This window comes from Chelon labrosus (assembly GCF_963514085.1).
Source record: "Chelon labrosus genome assembly, chromosome: 12".
NCBI lineage: Eukaryota > Metazoa > Chordata > Actinopteri > Mugiliformes > Mugilidae > Chelon > Chelon labrosus.
This window is the reverse complement of record NC_140345.1, coordinates 4,348,751-4,367,132: the sequence shown is the minus strand read 5'-3', so window position 1 is coordinate 4,367,132 and position 18,382 is coordinate 4,348,751. Positions and strand designations below refer to the sequence as shown.

Sequence of the window (18,382 nt, the reverse complement as noted above, 5' to 3'; positions counted from 1 at the left end):
GCAGCTTTTCCTCCATCTTCCTCCTGTAGCTGGCCTTTCCCTCCCTGATCTTCTTTCTCAGCTCCTTCTGCACAGTCCTCAGCTCCTCCTTATTCCCTGATCTTCTTCTCCTTCAGCAGAGCTTTAATATCAGGGTTGATCCATGGCTTGTTATTTGAGAAGCACCGTACCACCCTGGAGGGAACGGTGTTCTCAAAGCAGAAGTTTATGTAGTGTGTACTGCAGTCTGTCATGGCACTGATGTCCTCCCCATGTGGATCACAGAGTTCTGTCCACACAGTGGTGTTGAAGCAGTCCCTGAGAGCTGCCTCACTCTCCGCAGTCCACCTCTTCACCATGCGTGGGACCACAAGCAGCCTGTGTACAGTAGGCTTATACACAGGCTGCAGGTGCGCAATGTTGTGGTCAGCTCTTCCTAGGGGAGGGAGGTGGGATGCAGAATATGCCTCCTTGATGTTTGCATAAAACAAGTCCAGTGTTTTATTGTCTCTTGTGGGGCAGGTGACATACTGAGTGAATGTGGGCAGAACCGATGAGGGAGAAACATGATTGAAGTCCCCAGAGATGAGGAAGAGGGCCTGTGGGTGCTGTGTCTGCAGCTTGGTGGTAACTGAGAGCAGGGCATCAGAAGCTGTGTCGGTCTTAGCAGATGGGGGGACGTACACCGCTATCACAATAGCATGTGAAAACTCCCGCGGCAGATAGTATGGCCTCATGCTAACTGTTAACAATTCGGTGTCCTTACTACACAGTTGTTCTTTAACAGTGCAGTGTGTAGATTTACACCATCTCTCGTCCACAAACACAGCCAGGCCTCCTCCTTTCCCCTTACCGCTGTCAGCTGTTCTGTCTGTCTGCAGAAGGTGAAAGTTGTCCAGCATAACAGTGGCGTCCGGGATGCTCGGTGTAAGCCAGGTCTCCGTGAAAAGAAGGACGCTGCTCTCTCTGTACTCCCGTTGGTATCGTGATAGCGTTGTTTTCCTGCTCGGCATCCACGATGGGTCTTACGAAGTATCTCCGTAGGGATCTCATGTCTGTCCCGAGGAAACACTACAGCGCTACACAGGGCAATCAGCTGTTCCCTCCTGTAAACAATGCGTACGCTGGCCGCATCTTGCATAGTTACGCCGGCCGTTTTTTTCATAGTTGCACCGGCCAGTCTGGATGTTATTAAAAATATGACGAGACTCCCAATAAAAAATAAAACTTAGAAAGTGCAATACAGTCTTAAAAAGTATATACAAAAGTATTCTCCACAAAACGGGAAGCAAAAAGTGAATTAAATTGTTTGTTTGTTTGTTTGCCAAGTGTTTTATGACCTAGAACACTTGGCAGACAAACAGTATGACACGACAAGGAACAAAGGGGAAGGCAGGGCCATATATACACACACGAGGAACAGAGGGGTGACAAGACACAGGTGAAGCAAATAAAGGAACAAGACAAGGAGAAACCAATGACCTAATCAAAAGGAAAAAAGACATGGAGTAACAAACAGGAAATCCAGAACTTAACAAATTAAAACAGGAAACAGAACAGAAAAACTAAACACTAACCATGACTATGAAAAACCAAGAACTTAACAAAATACAATAAACAGAAACCCAAGAAACTAAACCATGACAGAAAACATGACACATAACATGCATATAATAGTAAGCTATTGACTGGAAAATAAGGGGCAAACATGAAGTTAAACAGACAGGTAGCTCCTTGATTAGACAGTTTTGCTGTTGTCATCCAGCATCAAAAGGACTTAAAGTCAAATCTAATTTTATTTATACAGCCCGAAATCAAATCAGTTAAATTTGTCCCAGGGGGTTTACAATCTATACAGTATGTGACATCCTCTGTCCTTAGACCCTCAATTTTGGAACGACTATGATTTGTGTTGGGAAACCAAATTCTGTCATAAGTTTCTGCAGTACATTATATTTCTGTTGTTTGAACTTTGACATGTTTGTACCTTGTAGGTGCCTGACTACATAGTAGTTGTGTACTACATGCATACTGTGTTACATAATGCACTTTTTTATCTAACTTGGCTACACTAATTTATCACTTCAAATATAGGCTGTTGCATACATATACAGAAAGTGGATCATTTTACCAGGTATTCTGATTACAAAATGCCTGCATAACTGAGGAATCAATGTGTCATTGGAAATTGCACATTTTCCAATAACAAAACAATTAAACAGTAATACTTGCTGTCTATCTATCTATCTTGCAGTGGGACAAAGTGGAAAAACTCCTGGGAGCCAAAAGACAACATTCAAGGCTAACATCCCGAAATAGCCAATAAATTGTTTGACACTGTTATTGTGTCATATTGATTTTGTTATTGTTGCTGTGTTGCATTGTTTGTTATTGTTGCTGTGTTGTATGGCAGTTATGGAGACTGACAGTTATTATATATTCTTTGATATAACTGCTTTATGATCTGTTTTGCTTGATCTTTGAGGAGGCAGGCTACATGAATTAATTCATTCATTCATTTTCTATACCCGCTTATTCCTGTTAAGGGTCGCGGGGTCTGCTGGAGCCTATCCCAGCTGTCATCGGGCGAGAGGCAGGGTACACCCTGGACAGGTCACCAGTCTATCGCAGGGCTAACATAGAGAGACAGACAACCATTCACACTCACATTCACACCTACGGCCAATTTAGAATCACCAATTAACCTTTATGAGCATGTCTTTGGATGGCGGGAGGAAGCCAGAGTACCCGGAGAGAACACATGCAGACACAGGGAGAACATGCAAAATCCACACAGAAAGGCCCAGTCGGCCCATGGATTCGAACCCAGGACCTTCTTAAATTAGCAGCCTGAATAGGTTTGTTTTCACTAAAAAGGGTGAGGGGTTAACAGACAACTTCATCCAATCACACCCATTACAGTAGCTTAGCCAGCATAAAAGACAAGCCCATGTCATCAAGAAGTACATTCTTACCCATCAGCTGTATTTTTGTGCTTATATTGCTTGTTAATCACTCAGAATGGATTTAGTTTTGATTAACATTTATTGTTAAAGGCATAAGCCGTGAATCTGTAGTTCCACTATAGGTGAGGATAGAAGTCACAATATTCTGAAATCAAGGAATGCCCCCTGTTGCATATCCTCATTAGTGTTTTGTTGAGATGCTGTTTTTTTATTGAAACACAGAGATGTCAGAAATGACCTATTGGAGATCATAACAATGGTATGTGTAACTGATTTACTCAAAGTCCCTTGACAAATAGCTGTTGTGATGTTCGTTTTCACACTGGTCCAAGATGTCTGGTGGAATTAATTAACTGGCAAAAACGAAATGAGCAGATACAATAGAAATTACTAATTCAGTTGTAAATCTGTCAGATATGATTACCTTACATGATTTTTCTCATTGTTATTAAAAAAAAAATAAAATCCTTATTTCATGGGCTGAGCCCTCAAAAGGCTCTCTGAATCTAAGCCTGTGCACAGCTGTGTCCATGAAATGTGAAAATCCATACTTTGTTGTAGGATAGGAAAGATATTGTTGGAAAGGGCTCAACCTGGGGGATAACATTCGTCAGTTTGGGGATTGTAAATGGCTCCTTCTTTGAACTATTGACCTTTGAACCCTGACTTGTGAGAAGTTCTGAAGGGCTGTAATTCTGCATCAAAAGGGGCTATAGACCAGTGGCGGCTGGTCAATAGAGGGCGCTAGGGCGCCGCCCCTCCTGTGAAATATTGACTGTTTTATATATCTACCAAGATCAACCATGAATCAATCAAACCTAACAAATACGAAATAAATACACAAAAATACATCGCGTTTTTACTTGTGCAATGGTGTAGTGGTACCTGCCACACTGCCAGCAACCATTAAATGCGTCTGACTTTAGGCTAAGCTTGCGATTTGCCATTCGATATAAAGCCCTCCTCCAGGTCAAGGGCGCCGGTAATGCTGGAGTCTATGAGAGCTAGCAAACTTTTTTACTGTTTACGAGCAGAAACAGCTTTTCATTGGCGCATGAAAATTCGATTCTAGTTCGCAGCTCTCTGCGCCCAGACCAATGGCATTGTTTTCTATTTTTTTTTATCTTAGCATGATTGGACAATTCATCAATCAATCACGTCCATCAGCAAGCATTCGGGCCACAGCTGTATCTCGTTCTAAGAGACAAGATGGCTAACGTTAATAGCGGAGACTCAATGATGCTTAAGGAAAACTCAATTATTTCACTTAAAAAAACTCCATTTTTTCGTCGGTCGGCTGTGGAGAAGAAAAGGGTGAAGGAGTTGGGACTCGACTGTCCGGACTTAAACATTTCGCAGCAGGCTACTGATCGTGGGAGGACATATACAAAGAGCTTCACCTCAAATGTGTATGCTAAACGGAATTGGCTAGCTGGATGTGCAGTAGGTAATGCTTTTTTTTGTTTCCCCTGCGTGCTGTTTCAAAGTCCCGGGACAGAGATGTTATTATGGACTACAACGGGGATGAAGGACTTAAAACATTTCTCTCTCTCTCACACACACTCTCACTCTCTCACTCTCTCTCTCTCTCTCTCTCAAACTATACAAACAGAGAGAGAATGTTAACTTGTGTATAATTCCTATTTTTATTGATGTATTAGCACTTTTAAACTTGCTGGATTTTACAAGGCAAATAAATTAAGTTAAAACTTAGTTCCATATGCCCCATTTGTCTTTGTAAGGAAATGTTCTATTTTGTCTTTATTATTTTGTCAGAATGCACCAGAATGCTTAGTTTGTATGTGAAAATCACAAAAAAAATCTACTGGGGGAGGATGCCCCCAGACCCCCCTACAGGGGTTTGATTTACAGACTTTGCGCCCCCCAACATAAAATTCACCAGCCGCCACTGCTATAGACATAGGACAAAGTGTTCTAGAAAGCTTATGAACTCAGCCGTGTGACTATACCTATCGGATATAGACAGCAGGGGGGTTAAAAAATGGTAAACGTATCTTTTGATACAAAGTCGCATGATATTTGCAGTTTTTCGGTTTTCAAACACATGTTAAAATTGGGCTGTAAAAAGATATATACTGATTACATCAAATATCTAGTATTGCCGAACTAGTGATGACATTGCTTTAAGTTGATATATGTTAAGAAAAGTGTTTTCACACTAATCGGCTCGTTTTCTACCCCGGGATGACGACGGAGGTTGACCAGCCGATCACCTCAGGAGGCCGGCTGCTCGTCTCTGAGATGACCCGCTGCTCCCGGTCAGCTGGTTCCACAGGTGGCGCTTCACTCCTCCGAAAACGTCCGAGCAAACTTCCAAACAGGCGTTATTTGAATAAACTGGTCACATATTGGGGATCTACATGGTTACTTTCTCGAATGAAAAAATATTAAAACTTAATTAAGTGACATATTAACAGCTCTAGAGCGGGAATTAAAACAGCTTTTAGCCTGCTTATTACGATGCCGCTAGAGGTCACTAGCGCGGCTAGTCACCCTCAAACGTAACACTGAGTCGTAATTTGGGTGCATGCTAAACGACAACTGTGACCAGAGTGTCGATATTTACTCGACCACTAGAGGTCACTTAACTTTGAAACGTAACATGCGGTCGTAATATGCCGCTTGTACAAACGACCTATGTGGTCGTTTTTTCAAGGAGGACAGTCTCCTGCAAGCTTATATACACACAGTATACAGCACAAACATCATAAGAGGCCAGATCAATTTAAATTAAATAAATTTCGTTCGTTCGTTCGTCGTCTTCCGCTTATCCGGGTCCGGGTCGCGGGGGCAACAGCTTCAGCAGGGAAGCCCAGACAGCCCTCTCCCCAGCCACTTCCGCCAGCTCTTCCGGAGGAACCCCCAGGCGTTCCCAGGCCAGACGAGAGATATAATCCCTCCATCGTGTCCTGGGTCGGCCTCGAGGTCTCCTACCGGTGGGACATGCCCGAAACACCTCTCCCGGGAGGCGTCCGGGAGGCATCCTTACCAGATGCCCTAGCCACCTCAACTGACTCCTCTCGACGTGGAGGAGCAGTGGCTCTACTCTGAGCTCCTCCCGTATGTCCGAGCTCCTAACCCTATCTCTAAGGCTGAGCCCGGCCACCCTACGAAGGAAACTCATTTCGGCCACTTGTATTCGTGATCTTATTCTTTCGGTCATTACCCAAAGTTCATGACCATAGGTGAGGATTGGAACGTAGATCGACCGGTAAATTGAGAGCTTCGCCTTTCGGCTTAGCTCTCTCTTCACCACGACCGACCGGTTAAGCATCCGCATCACTGCAGATGCCGCTCCGATCCGCCTGTCGATCTCTCGCTCCCTTTTACCCTCACTCGTGAACAAGACCCCGAAATACTTGAACTCCTCCACTTGAAGCAGGACCTCCTCCCCGACCCGGAGTGGGCAATCCACCCTTTTCCGACTGAGGACCATGGCCTCAGACTTGGAGGTGCTGATCTTCATCCCAGCCGCTTCACACTCGGCTGCGAACCGCCCCAGCAGGAGCTGAAGGTCGTTATTCGATGAAGCTAAGAGGACCACGTCATCCGCAAAAAGCAGGGATGGGATCCTCCCATCACCGAACACAACACCCTCCTCCACCCGGCTGTGCCTAGAAATTCTGTCCATAAAAGTTATGAACAGAACCGGTGACAAAGGGCAGCCCTGGCGGAGTCCAACCCTCACTGGGAACAGGTCCGACTTACTACCGGCTACACGGACCAAACTCGCACTCCTTTGGTACAGGGACTGAATGGCCCTTAGTAAGGAGCCATCCACCCCATACTCCCGGAGCACCCCCCACAGGATGCTCCTGGGGACACGGTCGTAAGCCTTCTCCAGATCCACAAAACACATGTGGACTGGTTGGGCAAACTCCCATTTCCCCTCCAGCACCCTAGTGAGGGTAAAGAGCTGGTCCATGGTTCCACGTCCGGGACGAAAACCGCATTGTTCCTCCTCGATCTGAGGTTCAACCATCGACCGGACCCTCATTTCCAGCACCCTGGCATAGACCTTGCCAGGGAGGCTGAGGATTTTTAAATAAATAAATTTAAAAAAAGAAAACACACACACAAATTCCTCTGCCACTGCAGGACATATTTAACTTAAATTTAACTAAAATTAACTAAAATAATTTAACACATATTGGTCCCTCACCAGCCGACCACTGTCGTCATCAGGGAAGATTGCAGGATTGTCCCAGTCCATGGCGGGTGGCACTCTGGGGGCCCTCTCCTTCCTTAGGCAGGCCACATTGTGGAGGACAGCATAAGCCACAGTAATGTCACATGCCCTCAAAGGTCTGACCCTTAATTTGTGAAGACACTGAAAGCGTGCCTTCAGGAGGCCAAAGGTCATTTCAACCCTGGCCCTGGTCCTGGCATGGGCATGGTTGTAGGCCTGCTGTGCTTCCTGGGGGTCTGTGAAAGGTGTCAGGAGAAAAGGCTGGCAGGCATACCCCCTGTCTCCTAGCAACACACCAGAGAATTCACCTGTTAACACAAAATCTCATCATTACAACCTCACAAACAGAGTGACATTCTTGACACAGCCATGATCAATGTTCACTCTAATTTTTCATGTGTCTGGGCATACACAAAAACTCAGTGAGTACACTGTGAGCAACGTCAGACACCGTGGCCACACATCAGTATCACACCTGTCCAAAACCCGAGATCATAGCAAGTTACATGGTTTATTAAAAGAATCACATTATAGCAGTAATTTCCGTTACTTTTAATGTAAGTGATTTGGCCCACTTAACATGGAAAGGACAAAAATCTTGTTGTTCATGAGCTGTGTAGTATGTTATATGTCAGTCAGAGGCGCACCTTGTCAACAGGCAAGGCAGGCAACTGCTTGGAGCCCCGTGCTGCTAGGGGCCCCCGATTGCCGGTGGGACAAACGAGAATTTCGTCCATAGGGATTGAATGATGGATTACGTGATTTTGCGTGCTCCTGTCCTGTTGTACAAACAATACATCTGTACATGTATGCTATCTGACTGTGTTCAAACGAGTTCAAAGAATCCACACATATAGCCTATATTTTTTTTAAAACGACCGACATGCGCGATATTCTTACCATGTTTTGCTTAATTTAGCAACAAAGCTAGAAGATAGTTGCTAACGTTCACTGGTCAAGACGGCTGAAGTGCACACACAGTTCTAGTGATTATAAGAGATGTTGTCTCATCGTAGTGAAAGTGTCATGATACATACTTATGTAATCGATATGAATATGATTGTCACAAACATCTTTTAATGAACACATTGATTCTCGGATGGCCAGCTACACCCGGTAGATAAATAGCAACAGGCGAATACGTATCAAGGGCCAACGTAGAAAGGGCCTACTTAACACGAGTGCATATCAAAATTCCGATTGGATGGAATGTTGATTGACATTGGCTTTGCTCAGTCAAAATCCAGCCCAGGTGGATAACTTCCCCGTTTCGAAAATGAACGTAGCGAATGAGTGACGTTGTATCATTCAGTAACCTAAATTGGAAAATTAGCTGCAGGAAAATGAAGAGGAGCTATCCATCTAGTGAAAAGAAGAAAAAAAAAAAGAAGAAGAAGCAAAAAGAAAGAAAGACAGTGGTAAGTGAAGCAGATAATGATTTAGGCTACTTTAAATTTTGTACAAAGTTTATATTGGGTTGTTAAAGCAATTTACTGTATTTTATTATACAGTTATTTTATTATTATTTTTATTTATTTATTCTTTACTTTTATTATTTTATATTTTCCAAAATAACAAGGTTGTTCATGTTTAGAACATTTGGAATTAAAAAAGGTTTTATTTCATACATTTTTCGTTGGTGTCAGATTATTTATAGCCTAACATAATGGTGATGAACACCGGTTGGTAGGGCCCTCTAGGAATTTTTGCTTGGGGCCCCCACAGACTCTAGAATCGCCTCTGATGTCAGTGTGAGGGTCCTGCTGTGGTCTGGCTGAGGGAGAGTCCTGCTCTGGAAGAACTGAGACATGTACACCTTTCAGAGATAAAATAAACCCTGTATTAAAATTTTTTTTAAAATTTACAGAATAAAAAAAAATATCTTTCTTAAACAGAAACCTGTCCTGTTTAACTTCAAACTGTATAAATTAATATTAAACAATAGAAAGCAGAACATTCCTCTTGTAATAGTGCAATAAGAAAAGTGCAAACAGAAAGTGTGAGAAAAAGTTGTTGCTTTGTTGTCTTCTGGTATCTTCTTCACAAGCAACAGTACCTCGACCAATGAGATGAGAGGGATTCCTGCTGTCACCTCATTGGTCACAGAGCAGGAGACGGGAATAAGTTTATCGTAAATTTTCATATAAAGCGTCCTGTTATTCATTAATTCCACTGACATTTTACACACTATTTTTGTTTCTCACGGTAATACGGGACAAAGTGCGTCCCGTTTCAGCTCTAAATACGGGACGATTCTGTTTTTCAAGGCATGGTTGGCAACGCCAACTAGTAGTAACATCATGTTTTGCAGAGCAGACCTTTCTCTCTCGAAAAAGAAAAAAATCTCACGCAGTTTCACCGCTTGTTCTTTTGTTTGTACACACTCCGACAGCCATTACATCTTAAAAGAACCACATTTAATTTTTACTTTGTCCTGGTGGTTGGATGCGCCACTGCCTTAACTCCGGCGCACTGTTACTGTTAGGGAGGCATTTGTGGTGATGCAGATGAAGAAGAAGAAGTACCAGAGTCCTGTATGTCTTATGCTGAAGGAGTTTATTTAGGCTCGTACGAGGAGAACAAAAGCTTCGTCATCACAATATAAGTGCGTGAGTCCACCTCAATTCTAAGGGTCAAACAGTAAAGCTCAGATTCTTATACTAGAAAGGTGGGCCGAGGCAGCAAAGGGGAGGTATGTTAATATCCAATTGGCTATAGTACATAAACATGAAGATAAGGATTCACACCAGCTAGGAAATACAAAGTGTCACCCAGTGACGGAGGGCGTTATCATCTAACTCTACAGCTGTGTCTGTAGACAGCCAGAGAGTGAGATTGAAGACGCCAAAGAGGGACCATGGCCTTGGCATGTTCCTCAGAGAGAAAATAGGGCAGATAACTGACCCTAGCAGTAATCTAACATTAACTACACAAACTATCTATAGGCAAGTTAAATTATTCTCTAACAGTTACCTAGCTAACCTGCAAAACACCGGCGCCGCGGCCCGTATGGGCAGGCACGTACTGTCATGGATTGACAGCGTAAGTGAACCGCATCATATCATTGGCTGGACACCTGTCACTCACTGAGTTACATTGCAAAATGGTACATAAACAAATAATTTATAAACAAATAATTTCATTGTTTAATTTATTTACAGTTCATGTTGGATTTTACTTTATGCGCTGCATAGATTTTCTTGTGCGCGGAGAATGTGCGAGCAGTGCGCAATTGCGCAAGCGCGCAGCTTAGCGGGATCATTGGCCATGATGTAAAAAGTGGTTGTTAATAGGGGTTGTGTGGCTCACCTTGTGATAGGCGCTGATAGATTTCAGAGATCTGAAAGACTCTGGAGTCATGGACTGAGCCAGGCCATTTTGTTACAACATTGCTGATCAGACAGTCAGCATTGCAGACCATCTGAAATCATAAGATGAGGACTATTAAACCAATCAATGCACATCACAAGCAATGTACAGTGTTCATCAATTGACAACATCAAAAAGTTACGTTCACCTGAATATTAATGCTGTGAAAGGATTTCCTATTCACAAAATCCGCCTCATGGGCACCTGAGGGGGATTTTATCCTGATGTGTGTACAGTCCAGTGCACCAGTGACATTGGGGAAACCTGTAACACCAAGTAATGAGTATCCTACTATGACTGTTAACAGTTGTCCTGTAATTTGTAGATTCTCTTACCTGCAATCCTATAGAACTCCTCTTTGATGTTACAGAGTCTTCTGTGGCCAGGGAAGGAGATGAAGACATCTGACAATGCTTTGATAGCCAGACACACACTCCTTATTGTGCGGCAAATTGTGGCCTTGTTCAGCTGTTCTGCATCCCCCACTGAGTACAGGAAGCCTCCACTTGCAAAAAAGCGCAAGGCCACACAAACCATTTGCTCCACACTCAGTGCATGGCTCCGTGCTGTGCGGTGTTTAATCCTGGGACCCAGCAGTCTGCACAGATACCTGATGCCATCTGCAGAAAACCTGTACCTTTCATATAGATGGTCATCAGGGAAGGCCAGTGAGTCCAAAAGGTCCCTGGAGGCCCTGTCTGGCCTGAAGGCTCTCCTTATTTAAGGTGTGTCATCCTCTTGGAGCTGGAAGGAGAATAATGATTAATACATTTGTGTTACAGTCAGCATACAGTGTGCATTGAAGGCATAACTCACCTCCCGCCCAAGTTTTTTTATTTTAAGGTCCAATTTTCCAATTGTCCTCTTTTTTTATTTCGGACTCCAGTGCAAGGTTTTCCATCTTTTTCTTCTTGTACTGCATGTCTATATCTGCCAGTTGTATTTGGTGCTGGGGGTGGTTGGCATACAACTGTCTGATAGCTTGTGAGTTCTGTAAACACATGACAATTGGCACAGCGGGAATTTTGCACAATGGAGTGTCCTTCCATTAATACTCACGATGTTGCCAGGCTGGCTTTCCCCCTGTACAACATCTGGGTCCTGTTACAGAAATGAGATTTTGTGATTTTATGATGACTCCTCACCATTGTAGACTGAATAATACTTTCACAGTCTTGACATGATACCTCATGCCTTCTGGAATCCAGAGAGATGGTCTCCTCATCATCATCATCGGCGTCATCTGCTGTTGCTGCTGCACTGGTGCCTTCACCCTGTCACATTTAATGGGATTCATACTGAAGCTAGTAGACAAGACATGCCAGGCCTACAGTATGCCTTTGATGGAGTACTCACTGGATCAGCATCGTCTGGTGCTTGTGCTGGTGGCTCTAACAGTGAGACAGTGCTGCCAGAAACTGCAAGGCAATAGGCAAACCAAAGTCAGACAGTCCAGATGGATTCAATATGAATGTGGTTGTGTCCCACGCAGAGGTGGAAGAATATACCTTGTATGAAGCGGGTGGCATCATGGGAGGGACATATGCTTGTCTCTGTCCCCCCAGGGATCCCCTCCAACACGGGCCTGCCTTTATTTAGTTCCAAGGCTATGTCCTCTGCTGGGGTGAGGTCAGCTTTTGGTGACCCACCACCCGTGCCTTGTCTGTGGGTTTTCTTTTTCACTGCTAAAACAGTCAAAACAATTTGACCAGAGACTTTGGAAGTTAACTACAGTAGATCTTTCACTTTGAGAGATGTTATCAGAGACAGTGAGATGCTAAAGAATGAATTCTTTAAATTAGGAACAGTACACTCTGATAATCTTTAAATAATCTCTTTACAAACCAAGTGTTAATGAACCTCAACAGAACATTGTTAGTGGGGGCCTTTGGGTCCTATGGGTTGAGGGGAGGGGCAGTTTTAAAACTTTAGTGCCATTCATCAATGAGTTCACACCAACTCTCATTCCATGCTGTCTAATATTAATGATGCTACAAAAGCTATTGACGTTATTAAACACAGAAGGGAAAGACTCTATAATCAATCATGTGATCATTTTAATTGATTCATTTTGGCTAACAGTGGCTAACAGTTGGCAATGCAAATCTATCCACTACACAGGCCACATCAGCCATCCAATAAGGATATGTGAGAAACTGACTTCACAAACTGAATTCACAATCAGATAACTCACATAAAGATGTAAAAATCACAAAATATCTCATTGAAACATGCAGAACTATAATTATAGCCTCTTATCATAGGGTGATTGAGAAAATCATAATTATCCCATGAAGCTCATAATGTCAAACAAGAATTGAATTAATAGCAAAGAAAAGAAACATTAGGCTGTGATATGTCCAGCAGGTACTGTCATAACACATTGCAGTTAGGAGTCATGCACTAGAATTTCTAGAATGACATGTCAAAAGGACCACTGTGATGTTGTTGAAGTAATACACATATGTAACTCAAGACAGAAAGAAAGATATTAACAATTAATGTACTGTATATATTCCATATCATCCTGTCTCTACACTTGAACAAATAATATAAAAGAGATATTTAACTTATATATGACTAACAACTGCATTTCAGTAATGGAAGAATCCACAGCATTTTATATAATTTGCTTAAATTATTATATACAAACTAAAAAATATGTTCCATGAATATATACCATGATAATAAAGAACGTGTTATTTCAAACCATGTTAATATTGACACAGTTTTGCATCAGGCTTTGCAGACTAACCCCACTCTGGACTGTGTTGATATAGAGCCAGACTGTCCCACAGACTAAGATGCTGCTGTGCATTGGTACATTTATCAAATCAACCAGCCAGTCCTCAGTCTTTTCCCATGTGTTGTGTGACACATGAAAAAAAAAGACTGGAGCTAATTTTTGCTCCCTTCAACTGATGGGGGACCTTCAACATGGAGGTTTATTGTGCACTCTGGCATCTGGCAATATTAGGAATACATTTTTGTGTCTTCCTCAACTTTGGTTTACAGTGTTGTGTCCTTTCAATGTTACACAATAAGAAAACATACATGTAAGACAGAAAGACTAGTTATTTTTCAGCATCAATGGCATTAATACAAAACAGTCTATTTACGTATAGTGCTCTTCTTCTTAAATTTAACTTAAACTTAAATTTAGCATATTCACACTCCACTTCCTTCTCCACATTTCTAGGCTCTTCTTCACCATACAGCAGGGGTGTCAAACTGATCCGTGAAAGGGCCGCTGTGGCTGCAGGTTTTAATTCCAACCATGCAGCACCCATGCAGTGGGTGTGGCTGGCAAGTTTTTGTTCCAATCAAGCAAGAGGACGCCTGAAGTGACTGTGTGAAGGCAGTTCAGTTGATTGATTAAGCCAAGTCAGGTGTGCTGCTGCATGGTTAGAATGAAACTGCAGCCACAGTGGCCCTTTCACGGATCAGTTTGACACATGTGTCATACAGGTTTCCCATCACCATTGCGTTGCTTACAATTTTTTTCACATGCCCTCTGCCATGTACTTTTCCTCCTCCAGATAGGAGCTACCAGATGGATTCATGTCCACAGAGTCTTCTACCTTGTTTTTCTTGCTTTTCTTTTTCCAATTCACAGCAGAGTAAACCAAATCGCTCCCTTCTCCATTCTTCTCCGAGCTTTGGCTTTCTCCTTGTACATTTTCTGGCCCAGCACTTGCCAAGTTTGTTCCATTTTGTTCAGAGATAGTTCCAGGGTGAGCTGAGTCTGCTTGTCTCAACTCATCTGTGTTGACATATATGTCCTCTTCTCTTTTGTTGGGTACCTACAGTTACAGAGGAAATGTCAGTGATAGAGATACTCTTTGTACCCTCTAATTCAGATCAAACTCTAATTCAGAGTACCTCATTTCCCTCTCTTCTCAGATGTTGGCTTGTTGCAGCTGGGCTGGTTTCACCTGTGAGCTGACTCTTACTGTCACGGTGATTCTTCAGAGTCCTGAAACATACAGTACAATGTCTAGAATATGGGTATGTTTGGTTAATCTTTGTTTTCCACACATCTCCAGTCCCACAAAGGTGGATTATATTAGGTACAGCATGAGAAAAGAGCAATAAAACATGATGGACAACTGAAATAAAAGTAATTTAAGTGGTAGAGATTAAAGTAACCACCAAGGTTATGATAGACATGTTACATGGGGGTTGGTGAATGTTTGAAATGTTGAAAATAAAAACCTATGCTTTGATACAGTTGACGTATTGCCTTTGGAAAGGACCAGAATTTAGTTTGTTGTTATGGATGAAGGCCCAAGCAAACTGAAGAATTGAAAAAGCCAGTAAAAGTGAGGACACCCATTACTTTGTAGGGTCATCTAAGCATTTTGGCATCTTACCTGATGACAAAGAGCAGAACACAAACTAGAACTAGTAAAGCAACAGTTGTGGTGATGAACACTAGCAACATCACTTGACCTGAAACACAAAATTAAATATTAAAATAAAGATGTAATTCAGATGGATAATTCTCCTGATAAACTATGCTTGGTTAGTTATTTCAAGTATTAATCATTGTACTGCTTATGTTTTGTGTCTTTGGACATGGACATACCACTATCTGGATGAAAACAAGATTCTAGGGATACACTAGTACCGCTTTTTGCAATACCATCTTACTGTACATTTGGGTATTTTACAGTTTTAACAATAACGTATCTGAAGTTTGACTGATTTACTTTAGTAGTGGATGTTTTCACTGCTTCAGGAGACTAGGGAATGGTAATTATCAGTCAAACCCTCAGGCTTTATCAGAGTTTTACAATAATCCAGTCGAAAATTAATACAAAAATAAATAAATAAATAAATAAAATAAAAATGAATGAATAAAATTAATTTCAATCTTCCCTCAATAACACAAGCATACAAAAAACAGACCTTGATTTTCTGCAGAACTTTGAGTCTCAGGGGTTTTGACACAAAACTGCTGCCTGGCAGATCCCAGAGAGTTGAAGCTGTGACAGAGCAAGGTGGAAAGACTCCTCTCCTTTAGTTGATTGACAGTGATGAAGCTCCTCAGGCCTGTGTCATTTAGAGACGCACTGCTGATTAAAAACTCTCCAGATTGATTGACAGGTCTCCCATCCAAATACCAGTGTAAAGTAGGAGAAGGGTTTCCCACAGTCTCACAGGAACAGGTGACCTGACTTTCAGTTTTGTTGCAGTGAGATGAGGCCAGGATCTGTGGAGGAACTGCAATGAAAGTGGAGAGAAGAGTTAAAAGAAGCCATATCAAGAAAAGTTGACACAATGAAATCAAAAGATTTACTGAGAAAATAATTGTTTAAATGTTTTCTAGAAATTGATTCAGACATATAAATTTCCTGTGAAAGTCTCTGGCTTTTGACAGGTCTGTCTAAATCACAATATAATGATCAACTGTATGTGCTGTATGTTGAGTGGCTGATGATCATCCAAGCCCAGATATTTGGTAGCTACTACACGGTCAGAAATATGTCCCTATGGATTTTTATCACCCCACATAGATTTCCAGATGGGTTTAATCATTTTATACATATTTTTCTTTTCATTTAATGAAATGAGAATATCAAAAATAGAGAACCCCATCAGTACATTGTATTTAAAATAATGTCTAAATAATTATATGGATATCAATAAACCCTGTTACAAAAACACATCCTGCTTTCTGAAATGAGGAACTTCATCTTTGAAACATACACTGAACATCTATTTGTGTGTCTGTGGATCGTCCGACTCCAAGATCATTCTCAGCCTTGCAGAAAAAAGGACTGCTGACTTCAGAGGCTTCAATGTTTAAAATGTGTCCAGTCCCAATCAAAGTCTCCTGGTCTCTGTCAGCTCTGTACCAGGTGTAGCTCCTTACTGCTGGGTTGGCAGTACTACTGCAGGTCAGAGTCACATTTCTGTTCTCTGGTACTGGACCAGAGGGACTGACGGACACTGTGGTGTCTTTAGGTGAATCTGAAAAATAAGTAATAAATGTTACTATGAATACAATTGTTTATGTAAATTATGATATTTGTAATAGGAATAAAAAAAACTAATAATACCAAATATTATACCACAGAGAGGTTTTCATTTAACAGCCCATCATGTGCTCCAAAGATAATTAATATTCACTACATTTATGCTTGTAAAGCCCAACCTTTTCTGAACTTCAACTGACCTGTTGATTAAATCTGCAGGGCTACACTAATTCTCAGTTTTTGTTTTTCTCTTATTAAAACTTTCTGGTAAAATGCATAATACTCTTGGTAGTGTTATGTATGGCTACACATTTTAGAGCACTAAAAGTTTGACAGTTCTTGAAGGATCATCAATGAAACAGTGTGGTGGATACAGGAGACACTGCAGTCTGGAGGAGACAGTTCAGTTCAGAGACTGAAATTCATCTCCATCTACATGGAGGTAGTTTGTTCCCAGAGACACAGATTCAACCTAGGGCTGCACCTAACCATAGTTTGTACTGAGTTCATATATTGATCAAACATTCCCATTACCATTTTCTAGGCTCAGACGCCATCTTTCTATAACCTGTTTATTCAAAGTGACAAAGAAGATTCAATTTAAACTGGTTTAAAACGAAATGATTATTAGTTAAAGTGCTACTGATGAGATTTAATGTTAGAAATGAACTCACATGAAACAGTAAGTGCTGAAGTTTTACTGCTGCTCGATTGATTGCTGCCATCTTGTTTCCTGTAGACAGCAGTGCAGGAGATGTTCTGTCCATGATGGAGGTGAGAAGCAGTGAAGGTCAGAACAGAGGTCTGGACTTTAGTTTTGTCCTGATTCTCCTGCAGTGTCTCCTGACTGTCACCCAGTCTGGGGCTCCATGTCAGAGTTGGAGGATGAGACAGACAGGGAGCTGGAGCAGAGCACGTCAGACTCACTGAGGTTCCCTCCTCCACCTCCAGTGTGGACGGAGTCAGAGTGGGTGAGGGAGAATCAGCTGGTAGGAAGGAACAGTTGGACCAGTCAATAGATAATCATTGATTAATAATCAATGATTATTGATTATTATTGATAATGATGGGAACTTTAAAAGATAAAACATAACAATAGATATCAAAATTTACCTTTGGCCACAATCTTGATTACGTCATTTTTGAAGTCATATCTCAAGGGATTCTCACATTCCAGTCTGAAGTAATATGTGTCATCAGAAACCATGTTATTCAGGGTTGTGGTGCAGTCTCTGTCTGTCAGTACTCCCATCAATTCTCCATTTCTTCTAGTTTTACTATCAAACACAACTTCATTATTACTACTCTTTTTCCACATTGCTTTACATGTCTGATCTAAATTGTTGTTATATGAGCTCTCTATATCAAAGGAGCAGGGGATGGTCACACAGGATCCTCTCAGAACCTCTATAGTCTGCGGCATATTGACTCTCCACTGTCCACACTGGACACCTGAAACACAAACACACAGTTTAGAAAGAAGAAAAGGAAACAGTAGTTCTCAGCAGCAGTCTAGTGGTAATGACTGATACTCACGATCTATAAAGTCATTACTGTTACCATGGTTTCAGTTATTTTAGATCTTCATAATAAATCATTGATTTATTTTGTAGTTTACAGCAAATCTCACTTTGAAGGATGTTTTCTCAGACATTGAGACAATGAGCATGAATGCTTGAACTTAGCAAAAGAGTATTGTGGTCATTTGAAATAATCTTCCAAAGCAGGTGTTAATGGACTTGAACTCACCCTGCAGCAAACAGCCAATGAGAAGGAAAGTCAGAGCTCCAGCCATCTTTGTTTGTCAGGAGAAAGTCTAGTTTAAAGGAGTCTGGAGTTTACACATGAAACATGTTTGGTTAATTTTTATTTCTATT

At 41.7% G+C, this 18,382-nt stretch overlaps 1 pseudogene across 1 annotated transcript in view; it reads right to left on the bottom strand.

Annotated features, from left to right (window-relative positions):
* Positions 1 to 4,909: 4,909 nt before the first annotated feature.
* LOC311497500 overlaps positions 4,910 to 18,382 on the bottom strand; it is a 31,509-nt pseudogene continuing 18,036 nt past the window's right edge. Inside the window, exons 2-13 of the transcript in view lie at positions 17,619 to 17,957; positions 17,180 to 17,491; positions 15,436 to 15,750; positions 14,898 to 14,976; positions 14,407 to 14,500; positions 13,980 to 14,327; positions 13,644 to 13,729; positions 11,712 to 11,798; positions 11,406 to 11,515; positions 10,860 to 11,029; positions 7,129 to 7,439; positions 4,910 to 4,915 (exon numbers count right to left, since the gene is read on the bottom strand). The product of the transcript in view is annotated as an uncharacterized misc_RNA (transcript). The remainder of the gene's footprint in view (positions 4,916 to 7,128; positions 7,440 to 10,859; positions 11,030 to 11,405; positions 11,516 to 11,711; positions 11,799 to 13,643; positions 13,730 to 13,979; positions 14,328 to 14,406; positions 14,501 to 14,897; positions 14,977 to 15,435; positions 15,751 to 17,179; positions 17,492 to 17,618; positions 17,958 to 18,382) is intronic.